The sequence below is a fragment of the Patiria miniata genome, unplaced genomic scaffold (genome assembly GCF_015706575.1).
Source record: "Patiria miniata isolate m_02_andy unplaced genomic scaffold, ASM1570657v1 HiC_scaffold_10, whole genome shotgun sequence".
NCBI classification, from domain to species: domain Eukaryota; kingdom Metazoa; phylum Echinodermata; class Asteroidea; order Valvatida; family Asterinidae; genus Patiria; species Patiria miniata.
This window is the reverse complement of record NW_024037048.1, coordinates 15825034-15842579: the sequence shown is the minus strand read 5'-3', so window position 1 is coordinate 15842579 and position 17546 is coordinate 15825034. Positions and strand designations below refer to the sequence as shown.

Here is a 17546-nt window from a genome sequence, read left to right as displayed (position 1 = left end):
TGCATGGGCATGTACCTGTACGTGAAAAGCCGCGATAAGTCTATCTTACAGTTATAATTAAAAAGAACTAATAGTGCATTTGAGCGCGTTAATGGTCTGCTGGACCGGCGTAAGACTCCCAATCTGGCGACTCGGGTTCGAATCCCACCATGATTATATTATTACTTAATTTTCTTCTTTTTTTCTTTCCCCAAAAATAAATTTGGTGAACTTATCATTTAAAAAAAAATGAAGTTTTGTTTTCAGAATCAAATACTTCAAAAAAATAAACACTAAAATTGTATGTTATATTCTTCTCTCTTTTAAAAAAAAAAAAAATATTTTTTAATCCTCCATCCATGATGGGATCAAGAAATTGAAAACTATAGAAGAGACAAGTTTGGAATTTTTTTTCTGAAAATGATTTTCATTTTAATTCTTTCAGCGTTTAAAACTTTACACGTATATGAAACTTAACACATAGTTGTCACTGACTGTGTTATTATTGAAATAGTTGAAGAGCATTTTATTGCAAAAATGAAACATATGTAAAGGGTAGATATAACATTTGCAAGCATAAAAAAAACGACATGGTCAAATTTACACGAAGTACTTCACTTGATTGTTAGGGAATGACACAAAAGCTTAGCATCCTGTAAAATCATGGCTCCTGGTGTGCTGACATTTTCAAGAAAAATTGTATTTTTCCAACACTGGTTAGCCAACCAGCAGTGGAAAAAATGGCTATAAAAACAGTTCCTAATTTTTCATATTTAGTTATTTCGCGTTATCGTTGCAATTGATTACACACTGGTGAAAGGGTTCAAGCCTTCTAGACTGATTCTCTGACCTTACAATTCCCCAAAGTCTACAAATTGCTCTGCTTCATCTTAAGACTGGTTCAGGCAACCAGACTTCAAGTACATGATTGGTTTTCTCGGTTTGCCAGCATATACAAGCCCAAAACGTGAAGCCAGTCATTTGAACAATATTTGCCATAACATACTAGGGCCTAATCCTCCAAATCGATTTATTTTTGAAAAAAATGCAGCAAAGGCAAATGTTGTACATTCCCTTTAACCAAAACATTTCACGCATGTCAGTACTGCATGCATACAGTTTTAAAAACCAATGATAAGGACTAGTAACATCCTCGCTGAACATAATGTAACGCATCAGCACCTGGAACAATCTTGTCTGAGACTGAGTTGCCATGATGAAACATTCACAGCATGTCCTCCATGGATCCCAGCTGAATCAACTACTGTTCCTATACTTGCACTAAGCATCTTGTTACTCAACTGTAGATACTCATCATGTGTCATTGTCGTTGTTCTTTGTCTTAGCTTGTCTTCCTCTCTGCTGTATCGGACAGCTGAGACCCCTTGTAGCGCTGCTGCTGTTCTGTCAGTGATCTGCTGCTATGGCGGCTCAGTCATCAAATGAATCCTGATGATTAAATACATCATAAAAAAAAAAATTCTGAAATTGTTTTTAATACTGACCTTTTAATCTTGCAATGTGAATCTTCGTTTTGAAAAAAAAACAACTCACTGACATCTTTGCATTATTCAGACTAAGTTTTCCACAGGGACAGTAACATATATTCCAGGTTTTTAGTAAAAATACCTCCATCGAGCTTCATAAACAGCCCCAACAACTTCAACAAGCATGATGCTCAAGTTGCTAATAAGAGTTGCAATAATAGGCGTCAGCTATTTGGTTCAAATCCCATTCAAGACAGCGTACCTATTTTTTTCCTCAAAAGCTTCCTGAAAGCCCGGAACGCACCCACTCATTTGATCAACTTTTTGGAACCGAAATATAAAATCTGTGTCGCCAACATACTTTGCAGTCCTATAATAAACCCACACTACTGGGACCTGGCATGGAGTGCTCTGAAACATGCAAAACACAGTATTGATGAGAGTCCCAAATTTTCGGACAAGCATAAACCTGCGAAAACAATTTTGCGACCTGACACTGCCGTTTTCTTCATATATCATCTCAATGAAGGACAGTCATTGCAAAAATGATGATAAGACATGAATCTAGGACTAAGAAACATTCCCAATTTCAATGTTAGGAAATACTTCAATTTTCTTGACTCACCATAGACTTTGTACCGCTGAAGTGGCGTCAGGTTGCAACATTCTTTCCATGTCTGCTGCCCATTGGAGATCAACCTGCTATCTGTACTGCCATCAATTGCATCATATGCTGCATTCCTCTGACTCTGTGTCTTGCATCACTGGCTGCTCATGGCATGCACGTCATCAATTTCTATTAAAAACCACAGGATACAGACAGAAAGGCACTTGTATTACATAAATAAAGCCACAGTGAGTTGCTATTTGCTGGGCGTGTTTTCTTAGTTGAACCTAGCCCGAAAATTAGGGACTGTCCATGCAAACTGAAGTCAAAGTCTAGCCCGACTGCGTCTGGCCGTACAGTACTATCGCAAGCTCTGTAGTACGGCCAGACGCTCAATGCTTCCACACACACTGAATTTTTTTTCCGCTGATGTAGCGATTTTGCTACAGATTTTGATCAAGATTATCTTTTCGTCCAGGACAAAAATTTCCATCCACAAAATGTAGATGTGTTTAACGCAAAAAATAACGGGCAATTTTGAGTCAACTTTCACACTCGGTTTCCACAAGATAACTGAAGAAATATCTGTTGCATTAACTTAGAATGTATTCCGGGATCCCTTTGCAAGTTTTCCAACAACTTTGAGGCAATTTAGATTTTTTGTTTTTTCCTCAATAAAAAAATACAAGAGGTTAGGCCAAAAAAAAAGTCTCCGGTTTCTGGTATGGAGCTTGCCCAAAAAGTGGTGCGGCGGCGCGGCTTTTTTTTTTTTTTTTACCTGATTTTTTTGGTTCAAATGTCGGCTGATGACTGCAAATGGTGCCCGAGTAAACTTAGTGCAAATATATGGGAGTCCAGAGAGGCCACATAAAGCTTATTCTCGACCATAACCCAATCTAAAAACACGTTAAAATTGTGCAGCAGCAGGATTCAAGTCAAACCAGTGAGTTTGGCGGTTTTGAGACATCATGTTTCATAAAAAAAAATTTTTTTTCATTTTGCCGACGCGCATGGCTACGGCGACGCGCGCATACCAGAAACCGGAGACTTTTTTTTTTGGCCTTAGCCTCATATTTTTAATTCAATTTGGCAAACAACAAAAACTTTTCTCCAAAACAATTATGCAAACATTCCTTGGAAAGTAGGAGAAGCTTCGATCAACATTCATCGACCCATTTTGTTTTTTAAAGGGAAAATACAACATTTGCAAATATCAAAATATAAAACTACCAAATCATTTTGAAATACCTTGCTGGACTGTTAGTGAATGACAGTGTAAAGCATCCTGTAAAATCATGGCACCTGGTATACTGTCATTTTCAAGAAAAGTGGTATTTTTGTATCAATTTCCAACGCTAATCGGCCGATCAGCGTTGGAAAAAACTGGCTTTTTTTCAAATACTGGCCCCAGTTGACCATCGCACTTGTTTGCAATCGATTACACACCTATGAACGGGTACAAGCCAGCTAGACTGGTTCCCTGATCTTACAATTCCCCAATATATGTAAACTGCTCTGTTTCTTCTTAAATGGAGTCAGGGAACCAGACTACAGGAAAATGATTGTTTTTCTTGGTTTTTATAGCATTTTCGAACCCAAAACCTCAAAAAAGTCAGTGTAACTATATTTGCTATATATTTCCGACCAGCCAATTCCATCCATTTCTGAAAATTACAGCAAAAGCAAATGATGTATATTCCCTTTAAATATCAACCACATATAACCTTATATGTAAGGAATTATTTTGTTTCCCCTTCTTTTCTTGCGCAGTTTTATCAAACGAAAAGCAACGATTTCTGATTTCGCAATCTACCTGAAACGAAAGCTGGACATTGTTCGTTGTGCAATTTTCTGAACGACATAGACACATTGGTTACGCAATGCATTCCAAACGACGCAGATACGTCTTGAGACCATGATTATGTGCACCAAGTATAAAGCATGTTATCTTCTAGAAATAAAATCAAAAATATTTTGAGTGTTATTTTTAATAAGAATGTCTTTTATTTCAAGTCATTACCACTATCTACCACTATAGCTATAGTACGCGGGTATGTATACATGCATTTTGGAACAGTGCCCTCAATAGACAGGTAGCGTCTAAGCCCAACCCCCTCCACCCCAGCTTTTCAAACTTTCCAAGTTGGTGGCTCCGCAAATATGAACAAGAGATTGCCTCTGCTGGTCAAGAGGCCTAACTGTAGCCTTTCCACAAGGTCATCCTGACAAGCGCCGGCAGTTAACCGAGGGACGAAACAGCGAGGCGTTTTGAACGGCGACTTGACACACGTCGAGTGAGCTACAAGCGAGGTTTTCCAAATCCTAGCTTCATTCCAATACCGGATCCAGCTCTATTGCCAAGCCGCATGCCCGAAACCGGTTTACGGAACGAAGCCGGAGTTTGAGAAACGCCGGTATGTCTCATGACCTCGATGACTTTCGGTCGTTTTGTAAACATAGGCTTCGTGCCCGGCTTCGGAACAAGGCCATGTAAGGCCCCTAATCAGACAAGTGGCTTTGTCATTTACTTGTATGGTATGGTCCCACTGGTATGGGGGAGGGGAGGGGGAAGGGGGGGGGGGCTGTGATCGTTCAACTATCCCACCCCACCCCCATCGTCGCTACGTCATTGCTTCAGAGATTATTATAAATCGAGGTGGTTCGCAATACAGAATGGCAAACTCTGGTATGATTTGTCCGGATATCACCAGGGCTAGTTCAGGGTGAATCGTGCGCTTTATGCGGAGGCCACAAACTAGCAAATGTAGGAAGTCTGGTCGTTCCATACAAGCCTTTCTCGTTTAAATCACTTAACATGCTTTATTGGAACTGTGTCATTACTTTAGGTAGTGAACGTTTGCTTTTTAGGTCCATCATCACCGGTCATACATTCTAACATTTCTGGAAATGATTATTCGAACTGGGAGATATTCAAGTGTAAAAACCTTTTCCACATTTAGAAGGCCACGATTATACACGGGCCGTATATGATGCGTAAAGTTCATGGAAGTTTATTCAACTGTATTTTATTTCCTCAAAGTCCCAATCAATGAGCAAAGCCTACCTCAGGGGCAAAACTACGGGGACACGGGGCATTTACCCCACCCCCTGTGGAAGCCGGCCCCAGCCCTCCCCCGCCCCATTTTGAAAACCTGAATTAAAACATTCACTGTAAGCTGTAATAATACGTTTATTTTGCATTTAGTGCAGCCTTTGAAAAAAAACACGCACCTCAGGTGCCCTACCCCAAGTTAAACCCAAGTTTCTCCGCTGGCTTGAGTACGATTTAATTCCTCATAATCCCGAATATATCCACACAATTTAATAGACTGAAGCGCCAACTGTACATTGAATGAATCACGGCCGGTGTATACGTCACTTGTCTATCCACCAATCACAGTTTGTCGGTGACAAGTTGGTGACGACAAGTCGGTGACCACAAGTGAGTGGTCTGTGACTGACAGATTGTGTGTGTCAATCATAAATTCCATATTTGGATGTGTCACCGACATCCATACAATATCCACCAATAAGAAGCGGCCATTTCAATCTCGGTGACTAGTTTTTATGGTGACTATATAGCCTCAACGACATTAACATTGCTTTCATATCATTAATATGAAGCGAGTCGGTGATGTGTGATTGACAGCGCACAGGAGCCATGCAATCACAATCCAGGTCCGAGTTTTTAGTCACTGCTCAGGAAATCGATGGCACTATTTAAGAAATGTGGGGCCGTCCACCCTTCACATCAACCACAGGTCACCTTCGGACGACAACCAGAGAGAGAACTGACTGCAAGAACAAGATTTTGCTCGGTGAGTGTTTGAAACAATCATTTTTCCTCTGAAGAAATTTGTTGTTTTTGCACAATGTGTTTGAATCAATGCGGGATTCAGATTTTGTTGAATGTTGCTGATTCAATGATTCTCCAAACAGCGAGCGCGGTGGTAGGCTTGATATTTTCCCGTCTTTGTGTGCTTGTGAAAATGTGGTAGCTTGAGGACTGAAAAAAAAACCCAAGATTTTTATGAACAAATTGTTCTTTTTCATTTCACTATGACTCTGATACACGTCTGCTAACAGCAAAACCAGCGCGCTAATTCCGATCCAGAAGTTGTGCCTTTTCCCAACGACCACTTTGGAGTTGATAAAGTATTGCGATAATTTACAAATGTGTTTGAAATTAACTTGTTCAGACGGACTTTGTTTGTGCATAACATTCACTAAGCCCGTCTGAAAGAGTTAATTTCAAACACTTTTGTAAATTATCGAGCTATTTTATTTCAGCTCTTATAATGTAAACAGTTGGTGCGGATGCAGACCACGGTTTTGCGAGTTCAAATTTCAAGGCAATAAAAATGAGGAATTCCTGTCTGGCAATATTTCCGCTACTACTTCCATTGTGCACTCTCAAAAACAAATTGTCCAAATACTTACTGGTTTCTTTACTTCTTGAACAAAAATCATTTGGATTCTTGTCGATATGGATAATACACTACGAAGTCACATTTATGGGCTTTTTTTATTTAGGTTCGACTGTTAGGTTGGACTGTTTTCTGACCGCAGTTTTTCGCAAGTATAAAACATCAAGTTCCCTGCTGTGATTCAGAACAGTAAAGATGTATTGATCATTCAAAATAATATTTCAGAGGAACTACAAATCGGTGTTTCACATTTTCGGTTTCCAAAAAAAGTCTCTCAAAACCTGGACTCTTTATAACCTGGCCAATATTTTTGGCATGATCAAGCACACTCTTATTTTTTGCCTCCTTTTTTTCCTATTGACTTTATCGTTTAAATTTCCAAACATGAAATCCTAGTGCAATGTACTCATATTATTTCCGGATATCACTCAAACTCAATCAGAATGAAAAGTTATGCGGAAGTTGGTCACGGAAGAACGTATACAGGTATCCGGACATCTCAAAATGCCGGTCTTATATGTGTTATTATTTGTGGATATTCTCAGTGCCTTTGAACTCTGTTGTTCAACTGGCATTTTGCTATAGTTCACAGTGCGCCATTCCGGTTTCATCAAGTTACTTTTAAGCATTGCAGGATAAAAGTGTCACTGGTCAGAATAGACTAGAGGGCGCAAATACAAACGCACTGGATCATGATGATGCACACAGTTTTATACAAGTTCAATAGCTGGATGCATTTTGTAGAATTCATGGATAGATTTGATTTTTGGAGAACGCATTTGAGATAAATAGTCAACCCAAATTACATTTTCACTGTACAGACATTTTTTTGGCCGTATTGTACTTGTGGAATTCAGCTATGCCTCCCCACCAGACTCCAAGTTATCTCCTAGAGGATTTTTAATGACTCATATTTTTGTTGGTATTTTTTTCAGCCAGCAATCCGCTCAAGTGTTGAAGAGTGCTTCTGCGAGAGAATTCAAGAACTGTGCTTAGGTGAGTGTCTGTTAAAATTGTCTTCATTCAAGCATCAGAATAGAGCAGTGATTTGGTAGGAGACTGTTCCTTTTTTTCTATGCATTGAATCTTTTTGGTCAAAATTAGAAACCAGAAAACGTCATTCAATTACCTCTACGAATAAAATAATCCTGGCCATGATGGTTAGTCTTCTCAATTATCCCTTCTAAACAAATATCCTCCAAGCCATGATGGTTAGTCTCCTCAATGATCTCATCTAAAAAATATCTTCCAAGCCGTGATGCTTTGTCTGTTCAATAATCTCGTCTAAAAAGAATTCCTCCAAGCCATGATGATTACTATCCTAACTTATTATCAATTCTAAAAAAAAAAAATAGCTTCCAAGCCGTGATGGTTTGTGCGTTCAATAATTCTTCTAAAAAAAAATCCTCCCATTCATAATAGTTAGTTTCCTCAATTATCCCTTCTTAACAAATATGCTCCAAGCCATGATGGTTAGTCTCCTCAATTATCCCTTCTAAAACAATATCCTCCAAGCCATAATGGTTTTTATTTCAATAATCCCTTCCAAAAGATCCTCCTAGCCATGATGTTTAGTCTCCTCAATTTTCTCTTCTAAAATATCCTCCTAGCCGTGGTGATTAGTCTTCTCAATTATCCCCTTAAAAAATATCCTCCAAGTCATGATGATTAGTGTTTTTAATTATCCCTTTAAAAAAACCTCCTTGCCGTGTTGATTATTCTCCTCAATTATCACATCTAAAAGATAACATCCAAGCCATGATGGTTTGTCTGTTCATATAATCAATATTCATAAATACCTAAGACATTTTACGCATTCCTATTGGTCGAGAGCCCGTCACGTGGCCGGTCTTAAACGGATGATAAAGACATGGGCCGTGTCCGAAACGGGCTTCCAGAGCTACGGCTACGTCTATTGTCAGCGCGTCTCCGCGTTTTCAAAGGCACAGACCTAGACCTAGCTCTAGGCAGTTGATTCGGATGCAGCCATGGCTAGCTGGTCTTAAACACTTTTCCAGTGTCACAATAAAATGTGGACTCCTAAAAATCCAGTGCCTCTTATCGTTTCATTGGTTGAACGTTCACTATCCTCACGTAGGCATGCGCAACACTACCAGGGAGTCAGAATTTAAAGTTCTAAATTCAAAACGCAACGCGCCAGGTGCGTTCTGCGCGACATCGCGCAGAACATGATACGCGCGCGTCAATCTCCATAAAAGGGTTGTTTACATCTTACTCGCCAGCTGAACACTCCATTATTTTGCAAGAGGGATGTTTCAAAAAGCATAAAGTGAATTTGTTGAACAAAATCGGGATGTTTTGAACGAATTCTATGATTTTTTCTTACCGAAAAGGTATTTATGAATGGGAATAAATATGTGCTCCGTCGGTATTTATCACTCTGTTTAAGACCACTTAGAGTCTGGGTGCTGATAATTACCCTCGCCTCCGGCTCGGGTAATTATCAGCACCCAGACTCTAAGTGGTCTTAAACAGAGTGATAAAAACCTCCGAAGCACACATTTATTCCCTTAATAATAATGTTCAACAAGCCCTTCTAAAAAGATAACTCCTTGTCATGAGTGTGAGTCTCCGCAATTATCCCTTCTAGAAATTATCCTCCAAGCAATTATGGTTAGTCTCCTCAATTATCACATCTAAAAATTAATTTCCAAGCAGTGATGTTTATCTGTTCAATAATCTCGTCTGAAAAATATCCTCCTAGCCGTGATGGTTTTTATTTCAATAAGCCCTTCTAAATAAAAATATGCTCCTAGCCATGATGAGTAGTCTCCTCAATTATCCCTTCTCAAAAAAAAATCTTCCAAGCCGTGATGGATTGTGTGTTCAATAATCTCTTCTAAAAAATATCCTCCTAGCCATGATGGTTTGTCTCCTCAGTTATCCCTTCTAAAAATATCTTCCAAGCCTTGATGGTTTGTCTGTACAATAATCTCGTCTAAAAAAATATCCTCTAACCATGATGGTTTTTATTTCAATAATCCCTTCTAAAAAATATCCTCCTAGCCGTGATGATAAGTCTCCTAAATTATCTCTTCTCAAAACAATATTTTCTAAGCCGAGATCGATTGTGTGTTCAATAATCTCTTCTACAAAAATATCCTCCAAGCAATGATTGTTTTTATTTTAATAATCCCCTCTAAAAATCCTCCTGGCCATGATGGTTTGTCTCCTCAATTATCCCTTCTAAAACAATATCCTCCTCGCCATGATGGTTAGTCTTCTCAATTATCCCTACAAAAAAATATCCTCCTAACCATGATGGTTTTCATTCAATAATCCCTTCTAAAAAAATCTTATAGAACTGCGCCTGGAACACACCTTTTTGAACCGTAGCCTTTTGTTTGTGGTCTTTGAATCAACATGCGATTCAGTTTCAAATTCTCCCTATTATAACTAACTTCGTTCGATGACGTCACAATGCTGAATTGTCGGAAAGACGTTTATGGTAATTCAAAGAATATCTACGGCTGCAGACCAGCAAATAAACTGCCATGGACCTCAGTGATAAATACCCCCACTTGTAAAGATCAGGACAAATACTCACAACTCTCCAAGGTGTTTGAGACACCCATCAAATTACAGCTTATTTCATCATCTTTCATTGTCTGTTCAATTTTTGCGGTATAATCCGATGACCTTTTGGGATAAAAATTCCATCCAAAGATGATGACCCTGTAGTCCTGTAGCCCATCGCCCAAGGCACAATCTGCCACTTCACAAAACAATGAACACTCAGGTTTATTAGGACAAAAGATATTGCTCAAAACTTTGAGGGAGCCTGATCCCCTTGCAGGGGGTTTTAATAGGGTTAGGGTAGGGGAGGGTCAGGCTCCTAAAAAAAAAAATATGTCAGATTGTTGTGACAGGCGAACGGGTAATATTTTGTGTGCATGTTTCACAGCGGGGGCTGGGGGGGGGGGGGTCGGCGGCCCCCTCCCCACCCTCTGGATCCGCGCCTGTCAAACTATTTTGTCAAATTTTGACCTGAAATGCTTGTAATTTGATGTATGATGACGTCATGACGACGTCACTAAACTATCCACATCTTCACACTAAGGTTCATGCTCATATCAGGATTCATCCTTCTGTGGCTTCTTTTTGCATTTTAAATTCACCTAAATTTGACCTACCAGTAACCCCGGAAGGAAAGGTCAGACGACTTTACCTTCGAATATCAAAAATGTTTATCAAGGTATAGTCAATCAGATTTCAAAGTGTGAACATTATTGTTCATTTTGTTTATGAGGTTTTGCAGTGAAATCGCTTGTAATAAGAAACCCGATGACGTCATCATGACGTCAGAGTATAAAAAAGTACAGCTCGGAGTCAGCGTTGATGTTTGTTAAAGATTTGAAGTCTGTACTGTTCAGAAGAAAAGTCGCAGATAGTTATTGTCAGAAAAAAAAACAAGAAAGAAAGAAAGAAAAAAGAAATCTCCTAACATTTCCAAACAATAATCGGGTAGTACCCGATCACCCAAATATATCAGGGTTTTGTTGTTCGGAATGAGGAATTCCTGTCTGACATTATTCCGCCTCTATTTTCATTTCGCACGCTTAAACTAAATTATTGTTCACATACTGACTGGTTTAGTTTTTGATAAAGTTGCAATCTTGTCACTATAATGGATAGCACACTGTACATTCACGGAAAGTTGTATTGTCAAAACAAAGGCTGTCTGGTAGGACTTTTTCTAGTCATATCTGATTGCAGTTTTTAGAAGAGTTTAAACATCAAGTTCCCTGCTGATTTCAGGTTAGTTTCAACTGATTGTGATTAATGCTTAAACAAATTCACGCACTTTTAATACTTTAAAAAATATGTCTTTCTTTGGTTTACAGAAGACATATTGCGAAAGCTCCATTCTTTATAAATAACCTCACCAATAAAATCAGTATGATCAACCACCCCTTATTTTCTTCCTCATTTTGCCATTTTAATGTCATCAATTTAATTTTAAAACACGGAAACTCTGGTGCAATGTACTCACATTGTTTCCCGGCAATCACTGAAACTAATTCAGGATCAACAGTTATGGGGAAGTTGGTCACGGAAGAACGTTTATCAGGAAATCCGGACATCAAAAACATTCCTGTCTTATTGTGTGTTATTGCTCAAGCAGTACCCTTTCAACTTTGTCATTTCGCTAGAGTTCACAGTGCGCTTTCCATCAAGTTACATTCAGCAGGATGAACGAGTCATGAATATAGAGGGCGCAAATACAAACGGACCGGATCGTGATGATGCACACAGTTTTATACAAGTTCAAATTGCTTTATTTCACTGGATGAATTTGTAGAAATCATCTATAGAGTTGATGTTTGAACAAATTACTCAGGCTTTCTGTTCGCCTGAAAAGATTGAAGCAAAAGCTCTCGATGAATTCACTCATGTATTTGCATGTAGGGTTCCACTCAGCATGCCGCTGAGATTCTGTTGGATATTTGGACAAACAGCCATATTGATTTTTGGCTTATTATTCGAAAGTTTTTGGTGATTCGTACAGATTTTTACAAATCTGAAATATTTTGTGAGACACGTTTCAGTTGACAAACAGATGGTGGCTTACCAGAGCCAAACCGGTGCGCTGATTTCCTATCCGGAAAATAAATCTTTATGTAACGACTGTAACTTGACTGCAGTAGTCCAGCTGTAATGTTTGTGCCTCCACTTCAATGGTATGAGATCGATTTCCCCCACAAATGCAGAAACTGTATGCTCATTGTGATTTCTATAACTACAAGTTCAAGCAACCTTGAACCAGTTAGAGGAACATATGATCAATTGCTCACAATCTTAAGTATGATGCAGCACAACTAACTTTTGAACTTTTAGCTTAGTTGATGCTATACATTTGACCAAAACAGATAAATTAAAGGGATTATATTTTTGGTTCTTGTCACTGAATTTCGTTGCTAACACACGTTAATAGTCTGCCTACCGGCACACTATTTCGAAAACGTCTTCAGTTTTTTAAGACGATATATATTGTCTGATATAACACTATACAAACACGAAATAATTCAGTGTCAAAAACAAAGCTGTTCAGACTCGACTGGTTTTGAATCAAATTTTGGGAGCATTTTTTTTAAGAGCTCATTACATCAAGTTCCCTGCTGTGATTCAGAATAGTTGAAATTGATCGGGATTTGCACTTATTCAAAATAATTCACGCACTTGTAATAGTTCAGGTAAAAAATTACTGAATTAACATTTTGGTTTAAAGAAAACAATCTTGCGAATTTCGACTCTTTAACCTAAACAGTATATAGGTATGATCAACCACCCCCTTATTTTCTGCCTCGTTTTTTCCCTGTTTAATTTATCATTTTAATTTTTAAACATGAAATCCTGATGCGATGTACTCACATTGTATTCCGGCAATCACTCAAACTAATTCAGGATGAAGAGTTGTGGGAAGTTGGTCACGGAAGAACGTTCCTCAGGAAATCCGGACAACTCAAACATGCCTGTCTTATGATAACTTGTGTTATCAGTAAGGTGGATACATGTATTCTCAGTACCTTTTGAATTTTTTGTTATTAAACTGTGTCATTTCGCTAGAGTTCACAGTGCGCCATTCCGGTTTGATCATCAAACATTCAATCACTGCAGGGTGAACGTGTAACTGAATATATAGGGCGCAAATACAAACGGACCGGATCGTGATTATGCACACAGTTTTATTCAAGTTCAAATTGCTTTATCTAGTTGGATTCATTTGTAGCAATCATGTACAGCGTTGATGTCTGTGCACATTATTCGTCCCTTCTGTTCCCTGTCAAGGGCGGATCCAGAACACAATTTTTTTTGGGGGGGGGTAGCCCCCCCCCAAAAAAAAAAATTGGGGACTTAGATTCCGTTGAATATTTTCTTGAAATGGCGATAATGGTATTTGCTGAATACTTTGAAAGTGTTTGGTCAGTTGGTACACAGATAATCATTTTTTGGGGGGGGTAGCCCCCCCCCCCCCAAAAAAAAATAATTGGTCCCCGGAAAGTGGGTCCAAAAATTAAGGCGTGGGGTTCAGGGCCCGCTTCATCATGGGCCCCGAATTGGTTGTAATTCTAAATGCTCTGTGGCGATCTGAGGAAATTCCTGACCACTTTAACCATTTTTTGTTTCGAAAAGATGGTAGTGTACCCAGTGCCTTTATTGCGACGTCACTTAAAAATCAAGATTTTTTTTTGGGGGGGGGGGCATGGTCCCCTCCGGATCCGCCTTGTCCGTTGTTCGTCTTAAAATATGAAGCACAAGCTCTGTTTGCATGCAGGGTTCCACTCAGCATGCCACTTAGATTCCGTTGAATATTTTCTTGAAATGGCGATAGTGGTATTTGCTGAATACTTTGAAAGTGTTTGGTCAGTTGGTACACAGATAATCATGAACACAATTATGGGACATTATTCGGTTAACAAACAAATGGGGGATGATGCTAGTAGTCAAACCGGTGCGCTGATTTCCAATCCGGAACATAATTATTTTTTGTAACGACCGTACCTTGACTGCGGTGCCCACCTGATTTCCGCCACTACTTCCTTGGTATGAGATCGATTGTCCTTGATAATGCAGAAAATGTATGTTCATTGTGATTCCTACAATTTCAAATGCAAGCAATTTAAAAAAAAAACATAGGATTATTTGCTTTTGAATCTTTTTTTTTCGTGCGAAGCAACAAAATGGCTTAAAAACTTAAGTTTCAGCTCAGTGGATACTATCATTGAGAAAAAGCAGAGAAAACGTATGCACTATTTTGTTGGATCTCGTTACTTGATTCCGTGCTTTATAACACCTTAACTATTTTTTTAAGTTTAAAAACACCTGCAAAGTTTTCAACCGATATATCAGGCGAAATACTTTCATCGGGTATTTGATACCAGTCTTATCTTCACTCTCAGCATTGCAAGGTTTCTGTCATTAAATGTACTTTTCCGGGCAATTGCAAATGATCCTACGTGGCCTTAAATTCTTTTTGCATACAGATTTCTCTCAGAAAATCTGGGCATTTGGTAGTTACTGCGTTTGATTCGAAAATATTAAATCCTTCAAAGAAGACATGAATATTGTTGCTCGTGCGTGGGTCTGTTCAGGGCCGTTGCATGCAGGACGCATTCCGCTATAATCAATCCAGATCACATTTCGCCCGACAGAGATTTTGATCTGAGGGTGTTTTACTTGTGAAATTCAGCTATGCCTCCCCCAACAGCCCCCAAGATATCTCCCAGCGGATTTTCAATTACTCATTTTCGTTGGTATTATTTCCAGCTTGCAATCTGCTGAGTGTTGAGGATTCCCTTCGTGATAGAATTCAAGAACGTTACATCGAGGTGAGTGTCTGTTATTTGACATTTTCCTCACTCAATCATCAGAACAGAGCAGTGATTTTGGTGGGAGACTGTATTTTTTTCTCGATATTTATACACCTTTTGGTCAAAATTTTAACAGAAAACATCGCTCGACTGATATTCCCTCCCTATAACACCCACCGTAGAACTGTGCCAGACATTTTGGCCTGCAGTCTTTGCAAATTCCTCGTTAAACTCATCAGGGTGCCTCGAACTATTAGCGGAAACACGCTGAAATTTCCTTCACATTTTTTTTTGCAGGTACATCAGTTGGCAAAAAAGAGAACTAAGATGAAACAAATATTGATCACACCAATATTTAGTTGCTGTGTAATCAGATTCTTTGGAATTTGTCTTCTTTTATTTATTTTTTAAAATCGGAATTGTGTTCGCAACCGTTGTCCTAATTTTTTCTTGATCGTTGATCACGTTGTAATTCGTTTGTGATTGTTTATCAACTTCGGGAATCATAACATATAGGTTTTCCCGTCCAATTTCGCAACGTATTCGTCCAATAAGAGGGACTGTTCATTACATTGAAAAAAGGTCGCAGTTAACGCATTTGATATTTTTTTAAATATTTACACCCACCAAAGCGTGTAGGCAACTTTGTCGTGCAAAAGAAAATCCATTTCTTTTGTTGGTTTTCGATCTTGCACCGAGTATAGGCGAATCTGTAAGAGGAAGTATTCATTTTCAACAAAGTGCAATGGAATAAGGGGTCCATTTAATTTGCAATTCGCAATTCGCCAATCGTATTGGCTAAAAAAAAAAAATAGGGCCTAGGCCTATACGATTTTTTTTTATTTCCACAGGGTGATTACAACAATTAACAAACTGGTCACAATTGTCCTTACATAAAAATCTGTATTTTGACATAGTATTTTATCGGCGAGTGTTCTAAATGTATTTCCTTCTATCACTTTGACACTTTACATTGATACAGTTCTGTTCTGCTTTTTTCATATTCCCTTCCCAGGCATTCCAATCTTTGAAATAGCTGTAGATTCCTTAATCCAAACTTGTCAAAAGCCATGTCATTTTATACTCTGTTGTATCACTATAATACAATACCTTGCTCATGCAACTTCCAAATATCATTGAACTATGTTACTTTTGAATGCAAATGTTTTATTATTAAATTATAGCAAAGTGTGAAATTGGGCGGGAGACCCAATAATATTTCATATTGAATGAAAGATTTCATTGCTGCTTTAAACTACAAAGAGAACTGGAGTTAAAAGTAAATTTGCCTGGCCAAGTGCAACAAAAGCTTAGAATGCCAACAAACTTTTGACCGAGTTCCTATGTTGTCTCAAAAATAGATACATGCCTTTAAATAGATTGGAAAAAAAGTTTCAATAATAACGTTTAAACAAATTGAAAGCTACTTTCAAGAATCAGTCAATTCGAGAGAAATTGAACAATGCGACATTGAACAGATTGTTTTTCTTGACGAATTCGGCCGAGAAAACTTATTATTTTAATTACTTGACCGTAATAACTTGGTGAGCAATTTTTCCTGTTTTGGGGTGGCAATGTATCCAAATGAGAAAAAAATCGCACTTATTTATCTTAATTGATAATAAAATAGTATTAAAATGTAAACTTAACCAGTTTTCGTTTGTATGTTTTTTTCAGCCTACACTGAATTCCTTGTGATCTCTTCTTGGACCTGATCTTCAAGAACGAACCATCGAGGTGGGTGTGGTGAGGTTTAATTAATGATTCTATCAGGACCGGGGAAGGGGCAAGATGTAATCCGTCCCCCCCCCCAAAAAAAAAATACAACAGCTCCGGAACGCTTCGCCCTATCGGAATGCATTTTGGTGACCTTTCCTAACGGGCGAAATAAAAAAAAATCGATTGGGTGGGTTGCCATGACAACCGGTTTTATGAACTAGGCTTTTCATAAATGTTAGCCCCTTGACCCCTCATACGCCACTGTTATATAAAAAAAGAAAACATTCTTCGAACAATGATTCCTCCAATCTCATTTTTTGGTTTTTTTTCTTCTTCAAATCTGACGGCGGATTGTCATGAATTTTAGACTAGTTCTCCTGTTTATCAAACCTCAATATTTTTTTCTACTCTTCCCTATTTTAAAAACTAATTTATTGAAAATCTCACCTGATTTGTTTCAGTTTAATCGTTGTTATTCTGTACAGAATGAAGATCTGCGTGGCAACCGTTCTTTCAATCGCCCTCCTTCTGGGTAACTCCGTCAACCTCCGAGCTTCCGTTACTGGGCCGGTTGCCTCGGACGGTGATGGTCCTGCGTCTCAGGCGTGTCCGATGTGCTGCCAGGGGTCGGCTGCAATTCCCGGCATACCAGGTCTGCCTGGGTCCCTAGGTCAGCCAGGGTCAAAGGGCGAGCCAGGTCAAAAGGGTGATATTGGACAGATTGGACCTATAGGTGAGCGTGGAGCAGCTGGGCCTCAAGGGGACGAAGGCATAGGCCAGCCCGGAAAAATTGGTCCAAGAGGAGTCCCAGGTGTTGTAAGGCCAATGGGAGAAACTGGTGTCAAAGGTCAAAAGGGTGAGCCAGGGGAGACACCAGACGACTCCAACCAGCGGGTAGCATTCACCGTGGTGAGGACGAGCAACTCGTTTACCTCTACGAGTTACGACACCCGTTTGCCCTTCCAGGCGACCGAGACGCTTCTGCCGGGTACCA

At 39.0% G+C, this 17546-nt stretch overlaps 1 long non-coding RNA gene across 1 annotated transcript; it reads right to left on the bottom strand.

The window, feature by feature from the left end:
• Positions 1-378: 378 nt before the first annotated feature.
• Positions 379-17070, bottom strand: LOC119738865. The gene is made up of 3 exons (XR_005272517.1): positions 17000-17070; positions 2092-2262; positions 379-1428 (listed from the first exon to the last, which is right to left on the bottom strand). It is a non-coding gene; the product is annotated as an uncharacterized LOC119738865 (long non-coding RNA).
• Between the last annotated feature and the right edge of the window lie 476 nt (positions 17071-17546).